The sequence below is a fragment of the Odocoileus virginianus genome, chromosome 5, assembly GCF_023699985.2.
Source record: "Odocoileus virginianus isolate 20LAN1187 ecotype Illinois chromosome 5, Ovbor_1.2, whole genome shotgun sequence".
Taxonomy (NCBI): domain Eukaryota; kingdom Metazoa; phylum Chordata; class Mammalia; order Artiodactyla; family Cervidae; genus Odocoileus; species Odocoileus virginianus.
The window spans coordinates 16,208,678-16,232,772 of NC_069678.1; the positions used below are offsets into that span (position 1 = coordinate 16,208,678).

Consider the following 24,095-nt stretch of genomic DNA (forward strand, 5'->3'; position numbering starts at 1 on the left):
GAAATTCCTTCTCCACCCCAACACCCACAACTTTCATTGCCTCTCTATTCCTTTCCTCTGGACTCATCCCTGCTAGGGTACCAGGTGAAGCTGTCCGGGAGGCATGGCCTTGGGCATTATTATATGTCCAGGAGGATGACAAAAATATCTTCACCAGTTCACATTAGCCCACTTAACCTGCATGACTCCTGAGACTGTTTATTAATATCTCCCTAGAAGAGGGTACAACTTCATACCAAATCTTAGAAGAGTAGACATAACTCACTATCATACCACATGCCTGATCATTCTCTTCCAGTCGATCCCGAGAATGGTTGTGGAGCATGTATGACTGGGAAAGTGCCTTCATGAAGTCCAGATGAGGCGGCCAGGGATCCTGCATAGTCTGCTTTCCAGTTTCTTGTGCAGTGGTATAACACTTTTCAGTCTCCTCTTTCAGGCAGGATAACAGAAACGCCAGTCATCAAAATGTCAGTGCCTGTATCTTTATTGATAGTCGAAGCTGAATTAGAAGCCATATCTTCTTTCTAGGACTGTAGAAGTCAGGTCTGTAGGCACAAGATAAGCAACTCTATCCTTGACCTTTGAATTGGCTGCAAAGCCACCAACCAGGCACAGTAGCCCAAAGAACTACATTTATTAGGCAACACTGCTATTTTTCATGATCCCCTTCTATTGAAAGGTTGTTGTTGTTCAGTTGCTAAGTCGTGTCCAACTAAGTTCGTGACCCCATGGATTGCACACCAGGCTCCTCTGTCCTTTGCTCTCTCCCAGAGTTTGTTCTAATTCATGTCTTTTGAGTCAAAAAGGTGGGTGTCCATTATACTCAGCCCCACATGATATTCTGGGAACCTAAATGCAAAGGCAGGGTAAAATTGTGGATTTCAAGATGTTATGCATGAATCTGAAACAGAGAGACCCACAAGACAGGATAGCCAGATAAACTCAAGTCAGAGCTAAGAAAACATTCCAGATAGTCAGTATGTATGAAGAACTACACTGAGATGGAGCCCAGGTTTGAGGCAACAGAAAGGCCATAAAGGAAAAACACACATGAACCCAAATGGTTTTAAGTGGAGAGAGAAAAACTGAGCCTGGAAGAAGACAGTGGCCTGAGTTCATAGAACCCCTGTGGCCTTGGATTTGATAGGAAAGAGTCCGGTGAAGTGACCGATCCTGCTTAGAAAAGGCCTGTGGACCTCAGGCCTTCCAGAGCCACTTGATACTAGGTGTGCTCCTGAAACTGTTGTTACATCCCTTGGACATAGCAGGAAAAAAAAAAAAAAAAAAACTTTAGATGGAAGAGATGGAAGAGGTATTTTTTTTTTTAAGAAATTGTAGAGAGAGAAATACAGATGAGTACAGACAATTGAAAAATTGGGTTCCTCTCTCAAGTTGCTTTTTGTGCATGACTTCAGCAAGAGTTGCTTCAGAAATGATTGAGAATAATGAATAAATAGCTAGAAATGGGAACAGCTTGGATAGATGGTAGTTAGAAATTTTGCAGTCAAGGGAAGAACAGAAATAGATCAATACATCTCAGAAGGCTTAGTAGATAGCAGAAAAATATGCTTTATATGGAGGTGACAGATGTGTGTGTGTGTGTGTGTGTGTGTGTGTGTGTGTGTTAGGCTGAAGGCCAAGTGTCAAAAGAAGTTGCATGAAAGAGTCAGAATAAACAGATCAGATCAGGACTACAAAGGCATTGGCAAAGGATGTGCTCTGAAACAAAGGAGACATTTAGCCATAAAGAAGAAGAAATATGCCTCATTTTATGAGGCAGAAGATGTGGGATTATAGGAAAAATAATAACACACGAAGGTCACACATTTTGTATATGCAATGTTTATTCCAAACAGAAGCACTAGTTATCCAGTAAAATATGGTTTCTCCAGGTGGGTCATAATTCAAATAAAGTGTAATTATTGATCTCCTTCCCTAAATCAATTGATAGCTCGCTCTTTGCATGGTGGAAAAAAAAAAATATGGAGGATGCAGAAGGTCAGGAGCAACCATTCAGGATAAGGATGCCTGAAATAAAATGGCTCAAAAGCAAGTAAAAGAAAACAAATTGATTGACATATACACACTACTATATATACAATAGATAACTAATAAGAACCTACTATATAGCACAGGGAACTCTACTCAATACCCTGTAATGACCTATATCAGAATCTAAAACAGACTGGATTCACTTTTCTGTATACCTGAAACCTATACATTATAAATCAACTATACACCAATAAAAAATTAATTAAAAAAAAAAGAAAAATTGATGTCACACTTATCCTGCTAGACTTCTGGATTGGAATGACATTTTGAGCACAGATTCAAATTCCACCATTTTATATGAAACATTTTATATAGAATGTTTCCAATATAAATTTGAAAGATTAATATCATGAACACTTGTATACACCACTCAGATTCAAGAAATGTTAACAATTTGCTTGAATTATAAGTATTATGTTGGTGTTTGTTTATCTGCATAAATTTATTGTCAAGCTATTTGAAACTGGGTTTGATATTTAGCCATTAAATACTTCAGCATACATTTCCTATAAGAAAAATGTCTTCTACAGAGCTTCAATACTTTTATCATCACCTAGGAATATTAAAAAAAAAATACCCTGTTATCATCCAACTATCAGGCCATATGGTCAAATTTCCCAAACTGACCAACAGATGCTTTTATAGGTTTTTGAAACTAGAAAAACTTTTGAAACTTTTATAGTTTTTTTTTTTAAACTAGCGAGTTTTTTTGAAACTAGAATCCAATCAAGGCTTATGCACTACATTTGTCTTATATCTTTTGTCATTTTTAAATCAGAACAGCCACACAAACATACTGTTTTTTTAATCCCTGTGACATGGGGATTTTTGAAGAAATTAGAACAATCACCTTATAAAATTACCACATTCCTGATGCATTGTCTCCTGCAACATCATTTAACATGCTCCTATGTCTCCTGTATCCCCTGTATATTGAAACGCTGAAGTCTTGATTAAATACAGATGAAACATTTCAGGCAGGGATATTTCAGAGGCAGCGCTGTTGCTTCAAACCGTATCACACCAGGAGCACACAATATCAAGCTGTCCTCTATCAGTGACATACAGTTTGATTCCACCAGCTCTCTCCAAAGCTACAACAAACCCCCTGCAAGCAGGAAGTAATCCACAAGATGCTACTTAGCCTCATCCAAATATTCTATTTCCAAATAAACTTTCACCTAATGGTTCCAAATTCATTGATAATAACTGCTGGAATTAATTATTTCAGGACAGCAAAATAGGGATGTCTAGTGGTATCATTCCTTCAACATTTATTAGCTGGCAATCTGGAGTACTCACTTCACTTTAAAAGGCAATGTGGCTAGCCACCAATATTCCACTTTTAATCTTCCTTCTGAGTATATGATGGGTGGATTAGTCAGCTTTTGCTTCAGCAACAAACAAGCCCAAATCTTACTGACTTACAACAACAAATATCTCTTACTCACGAGTCTGTGATTTGCCTGTGGCTCAGCTGTAGCTCTTCTGGGCTCTGCTCCAGGCTCCAGATCAGTGCAGGGTATCTCTCAAACCAGGAGTCTGAAAAAGCAGCAATGGCTCCTGGGGGCCTGCTCTTCTCTTCTTGGGTGACCCGAGTGCTAAAGAGACAAAGGATGAGATGCCTTGGAAAGCCACTGCTCCAGGCCAGTGTGCTGTCACTTCTGCCCACACGGCCTCAATTGGAGCAAGTCACAAAGTCAGTAGAAGGAGGACGCTTACTGTGTTCCTGGGGAAAAGGGAAGAAGAAAGCTATTTCCTAAAAAGTTTACGCAATCTGCCATTGTGGGATTGAACTTGTCTACCCTCCTAAATTTGGACATGACCATAAAACAAGCTTGGGTCATGAAAATACGAGTAGATATATGGTGCATTTTCTAGCACATTCCTTTCTACTGCCACAATAGCATTCTAAATCATTGAGTCTCTGTCATTTTGTATCCCTAAGTGAGGAAGATGTGGATCAGAACACCTGCTAACCCAAGATAGACGAGGAGGGAAAATGAAAAATAAACTGTCTTGTTTCAAGCCACTAAGATTTTGAGGTTGTGACATAACCCAGACTAACATAGAGTAAAGCTTAATTATCTCCTTTTAATTACTAATTTTCATAATAAGAAGTTGCTGTCCTAAGAATCTCCACTGTAGTAAATAGGGTTTTATTTCCCCTTTTTCTTTTTACCTTTTTTTGAGTATCATTATAAAGTCAGGGATTTTGATTGATATAATCAATCACAAGCATTATTCTTTTGAGGTTAATATTGTCCCAAACTTGTCCAGTGAGAGCTGTTTCCTTTTAGCAAGACCCCTATTACTCTTTGGAATTTCTTTCCATTATGATGGCATAAGAAATCTTAACCTCACTTTAAATTTCTCCTGCTTCAAAGCTAGAACTTGTCATTTCTCTAAGGAGCCTTGGTTCTTTTTACTGAAGATTGTATTTTAGAAAACAGCACTTCATGTCAGGTGTGCTCATTGCTACTGCAGTATGCCGGTTTCTAAACTCTTTTGTTGAGTAGAGCATACTCTCAAATTTTTGTTCTCTCCCTGTCTCTCTCTCCACATACACACACATATGTATATAGACATAGATATATAATAGACTTATAGATTACACACAGGTAAATATAAATCGCTGTTGTTATTGTTCAGTCCCTCAATCGAGTCCAATTCTTTGCAACCCAAGGACTGCGGCATGCCAGGCTCCCCTGTCCTTCAGTATCTCCTGGAGTTTTCTCAAACTCATGTCCACTGAGATGCCATCCAACCATCTCATCCTCTGTCATCCCCTTCTCCTCATGCCCTCAATTTTTATCAGCATCAGGGTCTTTTCCAATGAGTTGGCTCTTCGTATCAGGTGACCAAAGTGTTGGAGCTTCAGCATCAGCCCTTCCAGTGAATATTCAGGTTTGATTTCCTTTAGGATCGACTGGTTTGATCACCTTGATGTCCAAGGGACTCTCAAGAGCCTTCTCCAGCACCACATTTCAAAAGCATTCTCCAAAGAAGACATACAGATGGCTAACAAACACATGAAAAGATGCTCAACATCACTCATTATCAGAGAAATGCAAATCAAAACCACAATAATGTACCACTTCACACCAGTCAGAATGGCTGCTATCCAAAAGTCTACAAGCAATAAATGCTGGAGAGGATGCGGAGAAAAGGGAACCCTCTTACACTGTTGGTGGGAATGCAAACTAGTACAGCCGCCATGGAGAACAGTGTGGAGATTCCTTAAAAAACTGGAAATAGAACTGCCATATGACCCAGCAATCCTACTGCTGGGCATACACACCAAGGAAACCAGAATTGAAAGAGACACATGTACCCCAGTGTTCATCGTGGCACTGTTTATTATAGCCAGGACATGGAAGCAACCTAGATGTCCATCAGCAGATGAATGGATAAGAAAGCTGTGGTACATATACACAATGGAATATTACTCAGCCATTAAAAAGAATATGTTTTAATCAGTTCTAATGAGGTGGATGAAACTGAAGCCTATTATACATATTGAAGTAAGCCAGAAAGAAAAACACCAATACAGTATACTAAAGCATATATATGGAATTTAGAAAGATGGTAATGATAACCCTGTATGTGAGACAGCAAGAGAGACACAGATGTATTGAACAGTCTTTTGGACTCTGTGGGAGAGGGCGAGGATGGGATGATATGGGAGAATGGCATTGAAACATGTAAATTATCATATGTGAAATGAGTCGCCAGTCCAGGTTCTATGCATGAGACAGGATGCTCGGGGCTGGTGCACTGGGATGACCCAGAGGGATGGGATGGGGAGGGAGGTGGGAGGGGGGGTCAGGATGGGGAACACATGTATACTCATGGAGGATTCAAGTCAACTTATGGCAAAACCAATACAATTTTTTAAAGTTAAAATGAATAAATAAATAAATTTTTTTAAAAAAGCATCAAAGTGATGTCTTTGCTTTTTCATACACTGCCTAGGTTTATCATAGCTTTTCTTCTAAGGAGCAAGTGTCTTTTAATTTCACACAGATTATATTGTATACAACACATGCTATATTTTATATAGACTATGTATAAATCATGTATAACCTTGTGCTCTAATTGATATTTCCAACTTAGATTAGATATTATAGAGTTTTCTCCATTACCTTCTTTGTTTCTATATTTTGTCTTTTCTCAGACACTGAAAACCTTGGATTCCAATATCATCAACAGTTTCGTTTATTTGCTTTTTTTTTTTTTTTTTTTTTTGGCCATACCACACAGCTTGTGGGATTTTAGTTCTCCAACCAGGGATGGGATCAAACCAGGCTCTCATCAGTGAAAGTACACAGTCCTAACTACTGGACTGCCAGGGAATTCCCTGCTTATTTCCTTTATTCTATGACACACATATGATAATTTCAAAATTACAACATCAACAATAAAAAGTCTGAGTGAAATTTAGGATTCATTTGAGTTATTTTTGTCCTTAGAAAACCTGTCACCAAAAGATGGACTCTGTGAGCCAGAGTCCTGTGTGCAAAAGACATTTGAAATATTTCCTTTTGGTGTATAGTTATATGTGATCTATTAGACATGCAATTTGGTCAACTGGTTACAGGTTTTAGTTGAGAAGACAAGATACACATGACTTGTCTTGCACAAGGATCCTGGAGCATCTTGATCTGCCATCTCTCTCTGTCTTTCTGATCACCTGCGTCATTATCACAGCTATTGGCCAGTCTTTTAATCCCGAACTAAAGTGTCCTCTCCTGCCATGAAGCTAGCATTGAAAAACGTTAGGTAGTTAGCACCCATATCCTGTGCTTAGTTGCTTAGTCATGTCCAACTCTTTGTGACCCCATGGACTGTAGCCCACCAGGCTCCTCTGTCCATTGGGATTCTCCAGGCAAGAATACTGGAGTGGGTTGCCTAGTCCTCCTCCAGATTTAGTACCCATACACCAATGTAAAAGAAAACGCTTCATCACTAGAACTCTTGAGCCAGATCTGAAAGACAGGGCTGCCATGGGTAGAATTGCCAGGGAAGAGGACACGACCACAGGGACGACAGAGTGAATCAGTGGGGAAAAGATGAAGGGAGAAAGCGACAGCTCTAGAGAGAAGGTGCACCCTGGAGCCAGAGAGCCCCAACTACTGAGCCCGCATGCTGCAACTCCTGAAGCACGTGTGCCTAGGGCCTGTGCTTCGCAGCAAGAGAAGCCACAACGATGAAAAGCCTGCACACCGCAACTAGGGAAGGCATGCACACAACAAAGACCCAGCACAATCAGAAAAAGAAAAAGAGAAGATTGGAATGAGCTCTGACTTGGAAGGAAAAGGACACTAGTGTTATGAGGATCCTCCAAATAAGGCTGAGAGAACCTGAGTCAGGACCTTCACATCTGCAGGCAGAATAAGCTGCATTCCACTCCAACAAAAGCTCAAACAGGAGGAAATGCTCTTAACCCACAACAGAAAAACAATAGCAAAAACTGATGCCTATTTAGCAGACACTGTTCTAATGATTTACTCCTCTTGGTCCATTTAATCCCTCTGACAACCAGTGGCAGGTCATATGATTATCCTCATTTTACTAATGAGTGAAATGAGGCAAAGAGAGGTTTCTGTAACTCACTGAGTCATAGAGATAGTGAGTGGCAGAGTCAGGATTCAAACAACAGAGCCTGGTCCAAACTCCAGCACATAAGAAGAATCTCTTCCTCCAAAGCCAGGTATTTGGCTCTTGGAAAGTTAAAGGATTATTCAAGGCCAGTGAGATTCTATACTGGCCGTATAAACTGGTGATAGAAACTATAAAGTGAGCCCTGCAATCATGGTTTCATTCCAGTTAAGCCACTTAATCCCTAAGTGACCGTGGAATAATTTTCTTGTTTAGAAACCACAGTTATACCCAACATCATTACTAAAATAACAGGTTAGGACAACTGTTTGAAGTATAGATTGTACTTGATCAAATCGCAAGTATACCTGGGAGCACAATCTGTATAAGTGGGAAAATTATGAGCTCTCAGACACGAGTTCAGTGTGATTTTGTAACCTCCTTTTTGTGTCTGTTCTCTAGGTTTTCGTTTACTTGCTCTGCGTGTGTAACTTTATCTTCCTTCAACACATGGGCTCTCAGTTTCTCTTATATCCAAGTATTTAAACTTGGGTTCCAGGCTCACAACATGGCTTCAGGTTTTAAACAACTCTCTGATCTCCCTATGCTGGCTTTATAAACCCTATAGCGACCACAGGGTGCACCACTGGTGAATCTTACATCTCAAGTGCACTCTGCCACATGAGAAGTAAGAAATAAAAATGAAACAAATCGCATGGATGTAAACTGGTGAGAAAGCACACTTCTTCTAGACTCCCAATTTAAAGTCATGCCATCGAAACTTATGGTCTTTACTGTTTATGCCTTTTTTATATCCAATATAAGAGTTTAGGGTAATAGCCTGCAAACATCTGTTCTTGGCTCCTATCCAACATCTGGGCTACTACCATGCATTTGAGTCAGGCAGAGAAAAAACAAACAAATGAATCAATGAATGTACGCATGAATGAAATAACCACTGTTCTGTTCTTGGCCTTTGCTAATGTCATTATTCATCTGAAGATGATGGTAGTGGGAGGGTATCAGGGAAGAAGGCCTGAGGTCTCCAAATGAAGGAAATAGGCTGCAAGGATCAGACACGTTTTATCTCTCCCTTAAGCGGCAGGAGAAAACAAACTACAAGTGTCAGATGTTTTTCCTTCTCTATACAAAATTAAAAGGTTTCTTTTAAAATTTTGTGTTGCCATGATGACACCTTGGTTCCACCTGAACTTAACTTTTCTCAAACCTTGAGCTAACCAATGCGTTTCTCTTATGGAAATGTTTTCTTAAGCTATGTTAATAAACTATGTAGTTACCCTAAACTCCGTCTTTCTTCAAATCGGTTTCGCTTAAGACTCAGGACCGATAAGGGCTCAACAAACCAGTTATGTTTCACTCATACATTGTTCTTCTACTCTGTTTTTTTATGAAACTATACACTTACTTGGAAACCTGCCTTTCTTCAAGATTCATGTCAATGTTTTATGGCCCGGGATGACTCACCTTGTGCCAATGCTATCTCAAAATGCATGTTGTGGGTGAGGGGCCTGGTGCCACTCTGAGTTTTGAGACATTTCCTTTCTCTAATTAGCAGCTTGCTGATAGGTATATGACATACTGCTAAAGGCTAGCAGGTGGGCACTCTTTCTGCCCCCTTCTGGTGTCTATGTCAGAAGCTTTGTCTATATCTTCTATACTTTAATAAAACTTTATCACACAAAAGCTCTGAGTGATCAAAGCCTTGCCACTGGCTCCAGACTGAATTCCTCTCCTCTGGAGGCCAAGAATCCCAGTGTCTTTCACGGCTCAGCAACAAACTTTCAGCAGGAAGGGTAGAAAGGACCTAGGGAAGAAAGGGAAAGGGCTGAATACCAAGAGAAAAGGCTAGCTGATCGCAATTTGTAGAGAAAGGAATAGTCTGGGAAGGTTTACTATATCAATAGCTGTATTAATACAGGTGATACCAGAAAACCCAAAAGTCCCAGTGGATTATTTGCTCACATTCCAGTATGATGTAGGTATTCCTGATAGGGCAGCTCTCCAAGTAGCGACTCAGATGCCCAGTTTCCTTCCATCTGAGTGGCAGTTCCATCCTTGAGACTTGATTTCCAGTATTACCACTGGTATCAATTTTCAGTAAGCAGACAAGAAAAAAAGAGAGTGGAGAAAGCACTTGCTTCTTAACTAGCTCAGCCTCTACGTGACACACATCACATCCATACAACCTGGCGGTGGCACCCAGCCCCACCTAGACACAGGCAGCTTGGCAAGTCTCCTGGAAGTCTCCTAGAGTACAGGTTGTAAGATATAAGGCTCCTGGAAGGGAAGCATGCTTTCTCTGTGGGACATTAGCTATCTATGCCATAAGAACTCTAGGAGGGTTAGTCAGGATCCTGTATTGAGAATACTTGCTTAGGGGAAAAGAGGGCACTGGGAAGGAATTCAAAGGAAAAAAGATCACAGGCTGCCCTCTGTCAAAACCCCTAGATATGGGCAGAACAAACTATCCTGAGTCAAAATTGTAAAGACAATTGCAAAAGACCACCCCTCTCTTCCTTAATGCCCTGCCCACCTCTGATGTTCAGACAGGCATTCATTCAGTACTTTTGTGGTGACCCAGAGCTCTTCGGCAATTCTCTCTTCGGCTCCATTCTCTCCAGATATTGCTAGGATGGCCGGCTAATCAAGTGCTGAGAGGGACACAATTGAATTAAATTTCATCTTTAATGTAATTGTATTTTTTAATATTTCTTATTTTCATAACCTAAGGACTGTAGAAACTTTGGACCTCATGAAATGATTTAATCATACTATTACAGTTCAATTTATGCAAAATTTGACAGGCGGCTAGTCTTTTGGAAGCCCCTAATCATAATACCCAGCCTGCTCTATTAGTGAAGCCAACTCATTAATAAAATAGTAATAAATAATAATAAAATACTAAAACTAATAAAATCTCCATCATTATCATAGTTACCAATGCTTTACAAAGCCATTTAATATGCATGTATAAATCAAAATAACAGTATGGAAAAAGAAAAACATACCATCTTCATTTTACTGATGAGGAAATGAGACTTGGAAAAGCTCAATCACACAGATTACACGGATTTCAAATTACCGAGCAGACTAAAAGCTAAACCCAAGACGTTCTGATTCCTAGTTCAGGGCTCTTCCATCATTCTGAGAAAATGGGCCTGTTTCAGATGTTCAATATATTGTGCAAATATTGTGATGTTCAATATTTCTTGGGTATTAAAAGATCTCAGCCTTTCAAATTATCTCCCAGCATAAATTGGCCTGTTTACCTGCTTTTCAACCCAGTCATACAGTTGAAATCCATTTTCTTATTTTCTCTTTGACATGTATTACCTCTTCATTAATATTCCAATTGTCCTCTTTGTCCGTCTTGAGTTTCCTCTCGTGGTCAATTATCTGTGAGAAAACATGTTTGTATTTTGGTTAAAGTGCCATGATTGATGTTATTGCACTTACTTCTCAATCCACAGAAAATGTTCCACAATATTGCATTCTTCCCAGTCACCCTTGCCAACCTACGCCCAGGGACGTAATGCACTCTTTCCCTCCTTTTTATTTTTCAATCATGAAAGCTGATTGAACAAGCACTAAACTAACAGTGTTGGATGGTGGCAGGAAAGCAAGTGAAGACCTGTGACCTGACACAGTTAAAAGAGGACCGAAGTGATAAGCCAGGCTTCCCTGGGGGCTCACGGGAAAGAATCTGCCTGAAATGCAGGAGATGCAGGGGATGCAGGTTCAATCCCTGGGCTGAGAAGATCTCTTGGAGGAGGAAATGGCAACCCACCCAATACCCTTGCCTGGAGAATCCCAAGGACAGAGGAGTCTGGTGAGCTACAGACCATAGGGTCACAAACAGTCAGACATGGCTGAAGTGACTGAGCACGCATGCATGTAGTGGAAAGCCACAGACGGGAGTAAATTCCTCCTCATATCCCTATGCAAATCCAGTCTGCTACACAGCAGGACTTGTGTGTATTTGCCAGTAACTATGTTTAGGAGGGGCTTCCCCGGTGACTCAGCAGTAAAGAATCCACCCGCAACGTAGGAGATGCAGGAGACGCAGGTTTGATCCCTGGGTTGAGAAGATCCCCTGGAGAAGGACATGGCAACCGACCCCAATATTCTTGCCTGGAGAACCCCATGAATGGAGGAGCCTGGGAGGCTACAGTCTGTAGGGTCACAAAGAGTCAGACACGACTGAAGTGACTGAGCATGCATACATGCATGCACATGCTTAGGAGAAAATCTGCCTCATTTACACCATTTTCCCAGACTCTCTACTTTGTTCAAGATACTCCATTCAGTCCTCATCCCCTGCCCTTGCCTCTTTTCCACATCCCTAATTCCTTTAAATAATTGCCTCACAATCTCAGTTCTCCCTTACCTTTACTCTCCTTTGTCCATTTTGTTCTCCAGATTATTTTCTAATTACTCATGCTTGAGCCTGATATTTCTGCTCATTGCTTCCTCTCAAAATATACCATATTAAGTCTCTAGAGGATTTTTCTCTAATATCCAGCTGCTCTAAAATTGCAGATGAGTTTATAGGATTGCAGTTAGCAAACTACAGGCCAAATCCAGCCTGTGGTCCATTTTTGTAAGGCTACTGAGCCAAGAATGGTGTTTATGCATTTAAAGATTGTAAATTCACACAGAGCTTCATATTCCACAGAGACAGAATGGACCATAAAACTTAAAATAGTTATTATCTGACTTACAGAAAAAGTTTGCTAGCTACTGTTCTAGACTATGAGAAACTTCTAGTCTCTCATCCATTGCTATTCTCAGTAACCTTGATGATTTTTTGAGATTCTCTACCCAGTTTTCGAATAGAGGACACAGGATTACAGGGCAACCAACTGCAAAAAGGAATCAGAACCTGAGATCCCTAATATTGTTCTTCAAGTGCATTATTAGAAGAGTTTAGAACTTCTTTTAATCTCAATTAATTGTTTTCGGGAGTATTTAGGGCCATAAAGGGGGCTTCCCAGATAATACAGTGATAAAGAATCTACCTGCCAATGCAAGGGACCCAAGAGATGCCGGTTCAATCCTGGGTCAGGAAGATCCCCTGGAGTAGGAAGTGGAAACCCATTCCAGCATTCCTGCCTGGAAAATTTCATGGACAGAGGAGCCTAGCAGGCTACAGTCCATGGGGCTGCAAAGCGGTGAGCACAGCTAAGCGCACACACACACATATGCACACAGGCTGGGGTCATAGAGAACAGCTCCTCGGATCATGGTCTTCACATTCCTAGGGGATGAGGGCTACCCTGGAGAACCAGCATCTTTCTCTCCAACCAGGAAAGTAAGAGAGAAACAGGTGAGGTGGACCAGCATGCAAGGCAGCAAGGTGGCTGTCCCAGAGGAGAAAGGTCTGAATCAGTTAGCCTCCTAGGTGGCAGGGACTGGGTTTCCCCGAGCCACACCAAGATAGAGGCTGATTTGAATCTTTCCCACATTTGAATTACACCTCCTGTCTCTGTTTCTGACCCCCTGTTAGCAAGGAGAGGTGTCACTGGAGAAGTCATGAACCTGGGAGGCTGCAATAGCAGTTTCCCGTGGATACTGATGGGCGTACCCGTTGTGCTGCCAAGCCTGACTGCTTTCCTGAGACAGATACCAGCGCTAAGGTGTGTGTGCGTTTGTAACAGCAGATCTGAAAAAGGCCTCCACAAAAAACTCACCTTTATGAGAGGAAACATGCTCTTGGTTGGCAAAATAGGATGAAATCAAAATAACAGACAACCAAGAACACACTGGAGCAAGTTTTACAGTCAAGACCTACCCAACTGTAGGCACACACCAGCTGAGGAACAGGCTACACTCACATGTTTAGCCACAGGCTGTAAGCGTAGATTTAGAAGACACTTGTGGCTCAGACGGTAAAGCTCCTGCCTACAGCGCAGGAGACCCAGGTTCGATCCCTGGGTCGGGAAGATCCCCTGGAGAAGGTAATGGCAAGCCACTCCAGTACTCTTGCCCGGAAAATCCCATAGATGGAGGAGCGTGGTAGGCTACAGTCCATGGGGTCGCGAAGAGTCGGACATGACTGAGCGACTTCACTTTCACTTTATAAAAATAGTAGCAACAAGACCAGTATTAAGATAGAGGGAGAAAGATCTTTTGCCAGCTCAGAACATTGCTCTCACTAGAATGTGAGATGTCCATAGGGTGATTTTCATTTTTTAATAAATGTTCATTAAACCTATGTGAACTGCTAATTTTCAACCTAAAGCTCCGACAGCAGAAGACACTTGTTCAGGACCATACGGTTATAAAGGACAAGACAGAGAACAGAAGAACAGGGTAAAACAGGGAGGAAAAACACAGATGCGGTTAAACCAGTGTGGCTTCAGCTTTCTAGCCTACCACTTAGGAGTGACCTAATCTTGGGTTACTCACCTCTCTGAGCCTCAGTTTTCTCATCTCTAAAGTTGGGACAATATCTAATTTTCAGGGATCTGGATTTAAGGTTGTTTTTCTAATGTGATTGGCTAATGGCTGATCTCCTAGAAGGGAAGAGGAGGCAGAGACGAAGATGTGTGGGTACCAGGTACTCTTACTTCAGGAAACACAGGACAAAGTGGCCTTAGTGTCAGGGTACCAGAATTTTAGGCAGGATGATACTCGCATTTCCATATCCTTTGGGGATGAAAGGTTAGAAAAACTTGCAGTTCTCACTAACGCATCCAACAGTGACCATGGAAATTCCTAGCTGCAAAAAGCATTTCAACTCTGGGGCCAAAATTTCTGACAAAAATGTTTGCACAGCAACCCCTACCCCTTCACTGTTTGTTGGACATTCCAGATCCTCAAATATGTGTGCAGGGCAATGTCCCCTTCTTTTTCTGCCTCAAACTTTGAATCTTCTGCTTTCTGACATTCTCCAGACTCCTAACTACATCCACATGTTAAAAGATATTCCTGTTTGAGAATGAAGGTTAGGGAAGAAAGAAATGAAACAAAGGAACATGTATCACTAACATTTCACCTGCCTGAGTGTCTACCCATTTCCTGCACCGTGGCTATCTCTACAGGGAGGAACAACTAATAACATTGCCTCCAGGTTTGCAAAATCTCTGTTATTATTCATATTGGATATAATCCTTATTGTTTTTGCTGAAAAGACAACATAAAATTGATAAGAATCACTTTGGGAAGCAAAAAAGTATACCCTGATGAGATCGACTAGGGATATAGCCTATGACTCTGCAATCTTATTCCTAAGTATATGATCTGAAAACTCTTGCACCATGAGATATAAGAATATTCTAGCAGTACTGGTCACAACAGAAAAACCTGGAAACAAATCACATGTTGTCAAAGGCAGGGTGTATTAATAAATCGTGGTATTTCCATATCGTGGAGCACAACACATCTATGGACATAAATAAACTGTTGTACCTCTAAGGACATGGATGAATCTCAAAAAGTATAATGATGATGGAACCAAAGCATATAGTTTAAAAATATGTTTCCACATAGTTTAAAAATAAATGAAGCTGGGGGACAACAGGGGATGAGATGGTTGGATGGCATCACTGACTCAATGGATATGAATTTGAGCAAACTCCAAGTAACAGTGAGACAGGGGAGCCTAGTGTGCTGAAGTCTAAGAGGTCACAAAGAGTTGGACACAACTTAGCAACTGAACAACAACAACATATTATTATTTAACAATAAAGAAAACTAAGGTGGTGATTTGTTACCTCTGGAAGTAGGAGAAGGATACCATTGAGGCTTCCCTCATAGCTCAGGCAGTAAAGTATCTGTATGCAATGCAGGAGACCCAGGTTCGATTCTTGGGTCAGGGAGATCCCCTGGAGAAGGAGTGGTGACCCACTTCAGTATTCTTGACTGGAGAATCCCACGGACAGAGGATCTTGACAGGCCAGTCTACGGGGTAGACTAAGCGACTAATCTCTCACCGTTGAGGAGGTTCACCCAAGCGTCTTCAGAGAAACTGGCAATATTCTCTTTTTAAGTTGGCTAGTTGGAACTTGAGTGCTTATTTTATGATTGTAATTATACATTTTAAACTGTTCATATATTCTATATACATCCTTGGCTATGAATAATTTATTTCACAATAAAAAATTAATGTAACCCAAATGTGCACGGGCTACCCCTTGGGTAGCCTCTGTGGTGACTCCACACTAGGCCCAGGAAGCAGCAGTGTCAGCTTTGACAAGTGGCACAAATTTTATAAGATGTTCTGTGGAAGGCAGATATGAATGTTAAGGATTCTGCAGCACATGGCAGAACTGAAATCATTCCTTTTTATCATTTCCATTTTTCTCTTCTCCTGCACAAATGCTTTCTCTTTCTTATACGCCCGTCTCCTTCCAAGCCTTTAAGAAGCCCCGTCTAGGAACCATGACAATCAGCTCTTCCCACCACACACAGCCAGGTGTCCTGGCCAGCCTTCACCCCTGCAGCATGATTGAGGGGCAATAACTGACACAGAACTTTGAATTTCATCAAAAAACTATAAACTACCACACAAACTAGTTTCAGAAAAGAAAAAACATAGATGAAGAGGAGTCTGTCCCTGCCAAAAAAGGAGTTAAAAAGCCAAAGAGCAGTGACCTTCCAGGTTTCTATCAAATATTGCCAATTCCAGTTGAGTATCTTGTGTGCTTAGTCGCTTCAGTTGTGTCTGACTCTTTGTGACCCCATGGATTGTAGCCCACCAGGCTCCTCTGTCCCTGGGATTTTTCTGGCAAGAATACTGGAGTGGGTTGCCATATCCTCCTCCTGGGGATCTTCCCAACCCAGGGATCGAACCCATGTCTTCTGCATCTCCTGCATTATAAGCGGATTTTTTACCACTGAGCCACCAGGAAGGCGCTTTAAGAACTGGCGAAATTAGCTTCATGCCATGAGAAACAGTTCTAATTTCATTCTTTTATATGTAGCTGTCCAGTTTTTCTAGCACCACTTGTTAAAGAGACTGTCTTTTCAACATTGTATATTCTTGCCTCCTTTGTCATAGATTAGGTGACCATAGGCTGATTTACAATGTCGGGCTAATTTTTGCTACACAGCAAAATGATTCAGTTATACATACATATACACTCTTTTTTTATATTCCTTTCCATTATGGTTTATCACAGGATATTAATATAGTTCCCTATGCTGTACAGTAGGATCTTGAGGCTGTTTCTTTCTCCTTCTTCCAAATCTTCCCAAATCGGTACACAGCAATCCATTATTTCAGTAAGAGACATCCTTGATTCCTTTCTTTCCTTCATCATTCTCATCTAAATTATCAAAAACATGACCATATAATATCAAGCCTACATTCTTCTGTCTTTACTGCCCTTGCATGACTCCAAGACCATCCCCTTCACGGATGATGATCCTGTAGCACTTCCTCACTCGTCTCCCGAGTCCTCCCTTCCGAACTCTTAACTATCGGCAACATCTCTGAGTGATCCCACTTCTATGTCTTTCCAGGATGCCTGGCTCACTCTACTCCATCCACATTTAACTGAGCTCCTCCTCTTGCCATTTTCTCTGCCTGAAGTATTTGCCTCCCTACTTCTACCCTGCATCACCAACTGGGAGAGGCTTGTTACTCATTTTACCCAGAGTGCCTTCACCCATCAGCCTCTGTCTGTCTCTTATTTATTCCCTTCGTGACATAGTAATTACAAATCATGGCCACCTTATTTACTTTTCTTCTACTGCATTCCTCTTTGTCAGTCTCTCCTACCTGAATACACACTTCATGAATGCCAGGACCTCCTATATTTTATCTGTATGCTCCTAGTTGCTAGCATAGTGATGGATATAAACTAGTTGCCAGACATAGCAAAGGGAGCAAGATAATGACAAATTCATCAAAAGTGCACAATTAAATGACTTCAGTATAAATGAATTTATCGCCTCATGTGTCAGCCATTGTGTCGGGGAGACAGAAATAAAAGACAAGTAAATATGCCACGGGGAATGCCATGACAGACATACACACAGGGAGGCGACAGGCAGACAAAGGAAGAGCACCTGATCCAGATGAGAGTGGGTGGGAAGGAAAGCCAAGAAAAGCTGCCTACGGGAGGCTGACATTTCAGAGGTTGTTCCAAGTCATCAAGTGAGGAGATGGAGGAAGGGCATTCCAAGTGGAGTAAAGATAAAGTGTGCCAGTCTGAGAAGATGCTTCTCTATCTAACTCCTCCAGCAGAAGCATGTGCACTGAGGGCTGAACTCCCACTCTCTTTGTCCTTAACCCCAAACTAGGCAAATGTGCTACTCTTCAAAATGTCCTCTCATCCCAACCCATGCTTCCAGGAAGGACTGTATTTATTACTTTAAGGTACACCTACTTCAATGGAAATAGTCAGCCCACCTATAAAATGCACAGATTTCAAGCAAAGGTAACCACTTGGAATTCATGGCTTGCAGGCAAGTTTGCTACATTGACCTAAATGAGAGACTCACCTGAGATGACGGCTGTCCTGACACAGTATCACTTAATCCACACTCAGAGAAGACTGAGAACAAGCCAGAACTAGTTCTTGTTGCCCAGGGAGATTTTGGAACCATGTGTTGATGGTTTCTGTGGGGAAAGAAGGAGAAGTTTCTGTGGTTGTGCTGTTGAAAGTTTTGTTAAGACTTTTATGTTTTTGTTGTTGTTGTTGTTGTTGTTAAAAAAGAGGACTTCCCTGGTGGCGCAGTGGATAAGAATCTGTCTGCCAATGCAGGGACACAGGTTCAATCCCACATGCCATGGAGCAACTAAACTTAAGAGTCACAACTACTGAAGCCCATGCACCTAGAGCCTATGTTCTCCACCTAAAGAAGCCACCACAGCGAAAAGCCAGCACACTGCAATGAAGAGCAGCCCCCACCTGCAGAAACTGGAGAAAGCCCGCATGCAGCAATGGAGACCTAGTGCAACCAAGAATAAGTAAATATTTTTTAAAAGCAGGTAAATAGTGAGTATTAGCCAGAATTTGAGATTAATCATTAGTCTCCAAGATCTGTGGATTCACAGGAGTCATTTCTGGGTTATGTTTAATTAAGGAGAATTTTAACATGATGTTTCTTTCCACCCTTCCACCAGGATATCCCTGGAGGCTCAGATGGTATAGAATCTGCCTACAATGCAGAAGACTCAAGTTCAATTCCTGGGTCAGAAAGATCCCCTGGAGAAGAGAATGGCTACCTACCCCAGTGTTCTTGCCGGAGAATTCCATGGACAGAGGAGCCTGATGAGCTACAGTCCATGCAGTCACAAAGAGTTGGACAGAACTGAGTGACTAACACTTTCTTCCCACCCTAAGGGTTTGAAATTATACTTCAAAACATGAAAGTTAAAATTAGAAGGACCTTTAGCAATAATCTTCTTTACCCCTTCATTTAAAATCAGGGAGACTAAGACCAGTAGAGTAGGACTATTCATGGAATCAAGGTGTTTGTGGAGGTTTATTTTATGTATCTACTTGAGTGGGGCAGGGAGTGCTCAGATCTTTGGTCCAACATCATTTTTGGGTGTATCTGTGAGGGTATTTCTGGATGAGATTCACATTTGAATCTGTAGCCTGAGTAAAGCAAATTGCCCCTCCGCATCTGATGGCTCCATCCAATCCGTTAACAACCTGAGTAGAATAAAAGGCTAAGAAACAATTCTTCTCTGCCTGATTGTCTTCAAGCTAGAACATCAGTCTTCTCCTGCCTTAGAATGGAACTATACTGTCTGTTCTCCTTGGTCTGAATTTTTCAGCCTCCATAGTCACATATGCAAGTTCCTAATAATACATCAATCAATAACTCTCTCTCTCCCTCCCTCCCTCTCTGTAAACACACACACAGATACACACTCACTTTCTCTCTCTCTATTGGTTCTGTTTCTCTTAGAATCTTCACTAACGCAGCACCCAGTGTCATTCCAAGAGACCCACACCCACCTCAACAGCCTCTTCCAACCACTGAGTCCCAGCTCAGACGTCACACCATCAGCAGCATTTGCCACCCAGGTCCTGTCATTTTTCTGTGTGACTCTCTTCACATGGATGGCCTGTCCTGAACCTTGCCTTCTCTTTTTTAAAAAAATAACTGAAGTATAGTTGATTTACAACATTATATCAGTTTCAGGTGTACAACATAATCATTCAGTATTTTTATAGATTATATTTCACTTAGACTTATGATAAAACATTGGCTATATTCCCCGTGATGGACAACATGTCCTTGACACTTATTTATTTTATACACAGTAGTTTGTACCCCTTAATCCCCTACCCCTCTATCACCTTTCTCCCTGGTAACCACTGTTCTCTATAACCTTGAATCTGTTTCTGTTTTGTTCCATCCCTGCCTTCTCTCTTGACTTGTCCATTTCCATTAACCTTCCTTTGCATCTACAGCAACCAGATTCTTTTCCTCATGTAAAACAATACGATCAAACACTCCACACCCTGAGAATAACCTTGTAGTATCACAGAGAGTTCACTGAACTGCTCTCAGGGTTTCGCCTGCTTTTTGACCCATCCATCAGTCCTCCTCGGACCCTGTTTCCATACACACCCAGCTTTGCTCCTACGGACAGAACTCCCCCCACCACTGCCCCACCAGTACCCCAAACCTCCTCCTCTGTCCTGCTTCCCCATCCATGCCCCTCCGTTTTGACTGTAACTCCTGTCATTTCATCTGTCAGCTTTCTCCATGCGTGTACCCGGCTGCATATTGCTGTTAGAGAAAATCACACAGCTATAAGTTAATGATAACAAACTTTATCTGCATCTGCATGCTGCTCCACAAACATATTGTTTCCTATTCAGTCAACTCTCCACATTTCAATAATAATCACTCCCAGATTTCTTCACTCCTCAGATACTTGACCCCTCTACTTCTGAGTTCAATCTCAGAAAAGTACTCATACTCTACTTCATAGAATACAGGGATCCATCAGACAGAAACTCCTTCATCTTTCTAACTGTAGTGGATTGAATAGTACCCCCGCCCCCACCAAAATATGCCCAGATCCTAACCCTCAAAATCTGTGAACTTATTTGGAAAAAGAATCATTGCAGATGTAACTAAGAGTCTCAAGATGAGATCATCCTGGGTTTAAGGTGAGCCCTATATTCAATGACAGGTCTCTTGGTAAGAGAATGGCAGAAAGAGTTCTGAGACACAGAGATGCCAGCTAAGTGAAGATACAGGCAGAGACCGGAGGTATGCGACCCCAGACAAGTGACCCCTTCAGACGGAGGGAGAGCAGATGACACCTTAACATTAGACTTCAGACTCGCAAAACTGTGGGAGAATAAACCTCTGTTCTTACACCACCCACAGTGGGGTAATTTGTTACGGCATCCCTAAGAAATTGATAATGCCAACCAATCTGACACCTATCTGCATCCAGACAAGCCCCTCCTCCCCAGACCTCTTACAAGAGCAAGGGTGGACACCTCCCATCTATATCTCCAGCTAGGCTGTGGATCCCACAACAGGGCCTTGTGACCACGGGTGCAAGTCTCAAGTCACATACCCCGATATGAATCCCAGCCCCACCATGTACTGGGTGGCCTTGGTACCTATCTGTGCCTCAGTTTCCACATCTTGAAGAAATGGGCTAATAATAATGGAATTTCTCAGAGAGGCTGCATAAGAGTCAAATGAGATAATGGTCCTAGGACAGCTTCTGTACACAAAAAAAAAAGCATAGTGAATTATTTACTTATTTATTTATGTATTTATTACCTCTGGCTGCCTTCTTAGGGACTAAACTATCAAGTGAATACTTCCTCCCTTGTTTCCTTCAGCCTTTCTTTCTTTATGGGATAATTTCTGTGAACACTGAAACATTCTCAACCCTTTTCTTTCCAAAGAACAAGCAAGAACAGTATTTCTCCCTAGCCATACCTCTCCTGACAGTTCCCACTGCATCCCTAAACTCCAGTTTACAACAGATTTTTTCATTTTCTGCACTCACTGCCCCACTTCCTCATCCCTTACTTGTGTGTGAACTCGTTGAAATTGACTATGTCCCTTCACTGGACAAGGCCACGTGTCACTAAATCCTAAAGGAAAACATACGTTGTTATCAGCAATTTTGGCCACTGCTGCACATGTCTTTTTTTTTTTTTGAAAGCTTCTAACCACTGGCTCTGTCACTGGCCCTCCTGGTCATCTCCCAGCCTCTCTAGCTGGTCTTCTTTGCTGGCTCCCCCCTCTTTTAATGATTCCTTAGAAGACGTGTTCCTCAGGGCTTCTTAGTCATTTTTCTTTTCTTTATGTTTGGTGAGGTATTGACCACTTCCAAAACATCAATTTACTCTCAACAGGCTGATTGTCCTGACTTGTATCTCCAGCCCGGATTCCTCTCCAGTGCTCCAGGCTTATATATCTAATTGCTCACTAGACATATCTACCAATACCCCTTACACACCTCAAATTCAACATGTCCAAGGGGGAATACTCACATTCTGTGGCCTTGAGAATCTACATCTTGTCTAGTACTTGCTGTCTCACTAAGGCACCTCCCTTTGTTCAAGCCAGAAAGCTGGAAGCCATCCTGGACTCGTCTCTTCCTTTGACGCCTTACAACCAATTTCCACCAAGTCTTATCTGTTCAATATCTTAAATATCTCTCAGATTCACTCACTTCTCTCCTTCTCCACTGTCCTAACGTAAGCCAATGCCACATCACACATACCTCGAAACTTCTGTCCCATCAGGGTTTTCCCTTCAGACTGTCTCCAAACTTCAGCTAGAATAATCTTTCCAAAATCCAAATCTGAGTATCATTCATACACAAACTGTTAAAATTTTTCATAGCTGGTATCTGTTCTTATAATAAAATCCAAACTTCTTAAAAAGGTTTATCAGCCCCTCCATAATCTGGCTCTCAGCATTTGGCTCCTATTTCATAGCCTTCCTGGAGTTTTTCTGTTCTCCCTTTCCTCCATGCTTCATACCACTTCTTCAAGGGAGACGTCCATGACTCTGTCTTCCAGACATTTCAGGACATTCTCTGTATTTCTTTTAGCAGAGGGCTCACCAGAACATGTTGGGATGCTATAATTAATGTCTGCTTTCCACATTGTACAGAGAGTTCTCCAAGGATCAGAATCACGTCTGTCCCGTCCCCCAATCCCCCCAGTACTTCCCAAAGTTCCTGGCACACAGTAAGCACTTAATGAGGACTGGCCGAGTAAATGAACAAATGCTGCTTTTCTTGTGAATAACTCAGTACTTTATATACTGGCATTTCTCTAAATTCCCTGTGAATCATGATTATTTGTATATGAAAAAATGACCATAATTAAGAGTTGATTGAATTAAAGGAGAAGAAGCAATTAAGAGTGATTTATCCACTGCTGGAAGAGTGAAGAGAAAAGGGACCCCTCTTGCATTGTTAGTGGAAATGCAAATTGATACAGCCACTGTGGAGTTCAGTATGCAGACTCCTTTAAAAACTAGGAATAATTCTACCATGTGACCCAGAAATCCCACTACTGGGCATACATTCTCAGTAAACCATAATTGAAAAAGACGCATGTACCCCAATGTTCACTGAAGCACTAGTTCATTGCAGCTATTTACAATAGTGAGGACATGGAAGCAACCTAGATGTTCTTCGACAGAAGAATGGATAAAGATGATGTGGTACATATATACAGTGGAATGTCACTCAGCTGTAAAAAGGAACACATTTGAGTCAGTGCTCATGAGGCCTATTATACAGAGTGAAGTAAGTCAGAAAGAGAAAGACAAATAGAGTATACTAGTGCATACAGATGGAATCTAGAAAGATGGTACTGATGAACCTATTTGCAAGGCAGCCAAGGAGTAAAGAACAGACTTTTGTTCACAGTGGAGGAGGGAGAGGGTGGTATGACCTGAGTAGTACTGAAACATACATTACCCACGTGACATAGATAACCAGTGGGAATTTGCTGTATGATGCAAAGAACCCAAAGCCAGGTCTGCGACAACCTCGAGGCGCGGGATGGAGAGGTAGGAGGTTTAAGAAGGAAGGGACGTGTGTATGCCTGCAGCTGATTCCTGTTGATGTATGACAGAACCCATCACAAAACTGTAAAACAATTATCCTCCAATGAAAAATGAAATAGAAATTTTTAAAAACTAATAAAAAAAGAGTGATTTATCCCAGAACTCTCCCCTAGAGTAACTGAACTCAAAGGAAAAAAATTATTTGATGAAAACCTAGAAACTGGAAGAATAAACAGAAGAATGGATAAAGATGATGTGGTTTATGATAAATATTAGGTTTAATGGTGTCACCTAAAGACCTTGGAGAAAAGTTTTGAATGATAATGTATTCAAATTAAGATAGCCCATGAGAAGGATACTTTATAGCAGACTGGTTTCCTGAGGGGTCAGTTTGGAAACTATGGAAAAATAAATATTTTACTTTAAGAACCTAGAAGAGAAGAATT

At 41.4% G+C, this 24,095-nt stretch overlaps 1 long non-coding RNA gene across 2 annotated transcripts; it reads right to left on the reverse strand.

The window, feature by feature from the left end:
* Positions 1-1,829: 1,829 nt before the first annotated feature.
* On the reverse strand, positions 1,830-18,239 carry LOC110132670 (uncharacterized). 2 transcript variants are annotated; one of them, XR_002312561.2, is made up of 5 exons: positions 18,127-18,239; positions 11,011-11,073; positions 10,211-10,328; positions 9,640-9,758; positions 1,830-9,481 (listed from the first exon to the last, which is right to left on the reverse strand). It is a non-coding gene; the product is annotated as an uncharacterized lncRNA (long non-coding RNA). The 2 variants fall into 2 exon arrangements; XR_002312560.2 differs by having other exon boundaries at positions 10,947-11,073.
* Between the last annotated feature and the right edge of the window lie 5,856 nt (positions 18,240-24,095).